This window comes from Panthera uncia, chromosome D4, assembly GCF_023721935.1.
Source record: "Panthera uncia isolate 11264 chromosome D4, Puncia_PCG_1.0, whole genome shotgun sequence".
Taxonomy (NCBI): domain Eukaryota; kingdom Metazoa; phylum Chordata; class Mammalia; order Carnivora; family Felidae; genus Panthera; species Panthera uncia.
Genome location: NC_064807.1, coordinates 4851559 through 4855954, shown reverse-complemented (window position 1 = coordinate 4855954; position 4396 = coordinate 4851559). Strand labels below are relative to the sequence as shown.

The following is a 4396-nucleotide window of genomic DNA, read 5'->3' as shown; positions in this document are numbered from 1 at the left end:
GAGATCATGACATGAGGCGAAACCAAGAGCCTGGTGCCTCACCTACCGAGCCACCTCAGGCTCCCGCAAGCTGGATCCTTGATGACATTGCTGAGTTTCTGGACGAACCGCTTCTGGAGCTGCCCGGCCCCAGACTTCTTGTTATGTAAGCTGAGCTTGCCTATTGTTTAAAGGCGTTTGCAACCGGACTTTCTCTTTCTTACAGCTGAAAACATTCAAACTCATACAGAGGCCTGGAAAGATTCATCTTCCACAGCATTCCATACGGGGCACCCAGCGGGTTCCTACTCAATTGATTAAGGGAATGATTTTAAATGCATGGCTTTTTATTTAAAAAAAAAAGGGGGGCGCCTGGGTGGCTCAGTCGGTTGGGCGTCCGACTTCGGCTCAGGTCACGATCTCACGGTCCATGAGTTCGAGCCCCGCGTCGGGCTCTGGGCTGATGGCTCAGAGCCTGGAGCCTGCTTCCGATTCTGTGTCTCCCTCTCTCTCTGCCCCTCCCCCGTTCATGCTGTGTCTCTCTCTGTCTCAAAAGTAAATAAAATGTTAAAAAAAAAAAATTAAAAAAAAAATCCCTTTGTAAAAGGGTCGCCTTCTCTCAGTGCGTCTGTCTGGCAGGGTGGCCAACTCCCTAACCGGTACTTTCTACAGCAGCCTGTTCTTATATCACATCTGCCTGTTTATGTTTCACATTTTTTTTATTTTAATTGATATTACTGTGTTATTTATCTTCTGGAGGCTCTTATGCCTCCTAATGTTAAAATCTTTGTCAAACTGTTCTATAAATTTAAATCCTATGCCTTCAGCGAATCCTCTGGTATTAATTTTGCTGTTATTTCTAGCATGAGATTTTTTTTATGAGTTTAGTAAGTTTAACTTGGGGGTCTCTGAATCCCTGCTGCTCATGTCTGTTGTTCCGTACAAGTCATGGGTTCAGCTGTCATTGCAGCTGGCCCCTCTGTCTCGTTTCAGGGGTGGAAAGTCTCCCCTTTAGCCCTGGCTTCACATGCTTACCGTTGTCTCGTAAAACACTTGGAATCTGTTCCCTGCATGCAGTAACCTGATGACCACAACCTGACAGCATTAACTCTATGACTTCGGTCTCGTTCACTGCTCTCCCCACCCCCCTTCCTGTCCACGGCCTTGAGGATTTGGCTGAAGAGCATGCCTACTTATCTTGGCTATACTCTTATCATTTTATCCCTCAGAGTTGTATATTTGGAGCAGAGGGGGGTCCTCCACGTGTTAATCTACTGATTCATTTTTATTGGAATTCCCCTTAAACTTTCTTAAAAAAAAAAAAAAACTATGATTACAGTTATCACTGTCCTGAAAAGTTCTCAGTGAGTTGCTTTGATTATAAAAACTGCACATCATATAATGATATAAAAGGGCTTCTCTATGTTTATTTTGCAAGAACCTCCCTTGAACCTTTTCTGTCTCTCGTGTTTTAGAAAATATTTAAGACAGTATCTCTGAGTATATGTATCACATGGCTAGACACAGGGAAACATCTAGAACAATTTCTGGCATGTAGTGCTCTCTCCATGTATGGTAGGGGTTACTGCTGTCTTACACTTAGCCAAATGTTATTATGCAAGACATTTCTATTAAAAAATTAAGATTTGAGTTCATGCCACTTCTTTCCTCTTTTTTCTACTAGATATTAGGATAGTCTCCTAAATCTCTAAGCAGGGATGGTCACAGAATAAATAGATTGCGGGGGCAGTTGGGTGGCTCAGTCGGTTAAGCGTCTGACTCTTGATGGGCTCAGGTCACGATCTCACAATTCGTGAGATCAATCCCGGCATCAGGCTCTGTGCTGTCAGCTTGGGATTCTCCCTCTCCCTCTCTCTGCCCCCTCCCACTCATGCTCTCTCTGTCTCAAAAGAAATAAATAAACCGAAGAAGAAGAAGAAGAAGAAGAAGAAGAAGAAGAAGAAGAAGAAGGAGAAATAGATTGCAGCCACATTTTCAGGCACTGATGGTAAAGACCCCCACTATCCAAAGTTCTTACATAGTTGCCCCTCTTCCATTCCTGGCAGACCTGATTAATCAACCACTGCCTTCTTCTCCCCAGAGCGGAAAGGAGGCTCCAGGCAGCCACAACCAATCAATCAGATGTTATAAAAAGAATAAAAGCAATTTTCCATCCCTGCCCAAGAGACATTACCGAGGACAGACTACATGAAGGAAGCAAATGGCTTCTTTTCCAGAGTCTCTAGTTTTCAGAAAGTTTCCTTGGCGGTTTACTTTAAAAAGAACAGGAACTGGGATAGTAGAATTTGCCAATGAAATGAAAAGTTGTAGTTCAATCACAAACTCTTACTGCGAGAAAACGCTGTCTAATTTGCTGTCTAAAATTACTGATTGTCTTAAATGTGTTCGAAGTGAAGTAATTGGCTCCATTGTCTCCCAAATAATTGTTGAGTGGGAAGCGTTGGTGAGAAGGAACAATTATCCAGGTCAGTTGGTAATGATAGACCACGATAAATCGGTACAACCGGGGACGACGTGCAGGTCGGGAGAATGTTCTAGAAAATCAGGACTACAAGGAAGAGGGTGCTACCGAAGGGCCGGACTCTTTTGTTTTTGTGGCCAATCAGGAACATGACGCAACAGCCTGGATAGATCTCGGCAGCGGCTGACCTCCTGCCATCCGCTTAGGACCTATACGCCTAACCTGCGTGTGTCCTTGAATCATTAAGTTATATTTTCTGCTGCTGCAAACCCACCCTGATACGTTCTTCAACTTTCGCCCAAACACATGCTCTTCTTATGCTTGCCCCTCAGCAGTAATAGAAACAGGAGAAGCACAGAGTGCAAGATATAGTTATTATCGCTCCCAAGCTAAGAAATTATTTGTGCCGTAAACACAAAATAATGTTGTTTACAGAAAAGCAGAATAGCCAGAAAGTACTCCAGAAGTTCAAAGCGGCAACAGACGCCCTTGGAGAGATAAGAGAGTGTTCACGGAGGAGACGGAACATGAGCTCGGTGGCCTGGCATCACTTTTGTTGTGAAGACAGGTGGCTACAGGCGGTCCCTGGAGGAGAAAGCCACGGCTCACATGTCTGTGTCTCTCCAGCTTGCCCTGGGAGCTGTCTCTAGGCCATCCACGAGAGCGTTGTGACCACAAAGACGGTCTGTGCAGGTGGGAGTTATTTCTCTTCTTTGCCTAGTTCCCTAATACTCACATTTTTATAACTTTATGTCATGTCTCCGTTCTTGGCATTGGCCTCTCGTGGGCTTCTAAGCCCTAGCTTGAATTAGCTTTGCTGGGTATTTCCAAAAGAGCCAAATCAACGGGAAAATAAGGATATTGATCATCCAATGGGAGGGAAAGGAGGAAAGGAAAAGAAAATAGAGGCAGAATGTCCCCGGACACAGGGACCCTGCACTTCTCCTTCTGTCCAGAGACTCTCTGTTGACTCTGAACATTAAGTTTTACTCTTTTTTTTTTTAATGTTTAGTTATTTTTGACAGAGAGAGACACACACAGACAGAGAGAGAGAGAGAGAGAGAGAGCATGAGTGGTGGAGAAGCAGAGAGAGAGACGGGGACACAGAATGGGAAGCAGGCTCCGGGCTCTGAGCTGTCAGCACAGAGCCCGATGCAGGGCTCAAACTCACAAACCTTAAGATCATGACCTGAGCCGAAGTCAGACGCTTAACTGACTGAACCCCCCAGGCACCCCACGTTTTACTCTTCTTTTTTTTACATTTCATTTTATTTTTTATTTTAATTTAATTATTTTTTTTTTTAATTTAAAAATAGAACTGCCTTAATACCCAGAAGTTGACTACTAGGTATTCATCCAAGAGATACAGGTATGCTGTCCCACGTCTTACTCTTACTATCGCTGATATTTTCTTTATGAATTTTGGAGCAGGAAGCAACATGGCTTCCAAAACGTCTTAGACTATAGCTGTGCTACCATTTGGTTTTGTTGTCCTTCTTGTTTGTTTAGAAAAAATATGGAGCCTTTCATGAATGTGTGTGTCGTCCTCGGGCAGGGACCACGCTAATCTTCTCTGTGTCGAAGATACATGTTGCCGAAGTGAGCACTGTGCTAATATATTTGGATTTTATTACCCGTTTCAGACCTTTCAGGGACTCTTTGTCTTCTTACAATGTCATCGAACTCTCACAGAACCAGGCCCACCTGTCTCTCTGGTCCCTCTGTCCACCGTCCTTCCCAGAAATCCTATGCTCGGCCCCTGGAAGCACCTCCGGGCACACTAGCTGCCTGGTGTCCTGTTTTGCTCTCTCACCACTCCCGTCTTTGTGTCCTCTTTCCTGAAATGCCTCTTCCACCCGGGCCCTCCCACTGCATCCTTCACGACCACGTTCAAATGTGCCACCCCAGATGCCTTCCCCAACTCCTGGTCAGAAC

The 4396-nt window shown here is 44.7% G+C and overlaps 1 pseudogene; it reads right to left on the bottom strand.

Annotated features, from left to right (window-relative positions):
* Nucleotides 1–3971: 3971 nt before the first annotated feature.
* On the bottom strand, nt 3972–4068 carry LOC125928050 (uncharacterized; annotated as a pseudogene).
* Between the last annotated feature and the right edge of the window lie 328 nt (nt 4069–4396).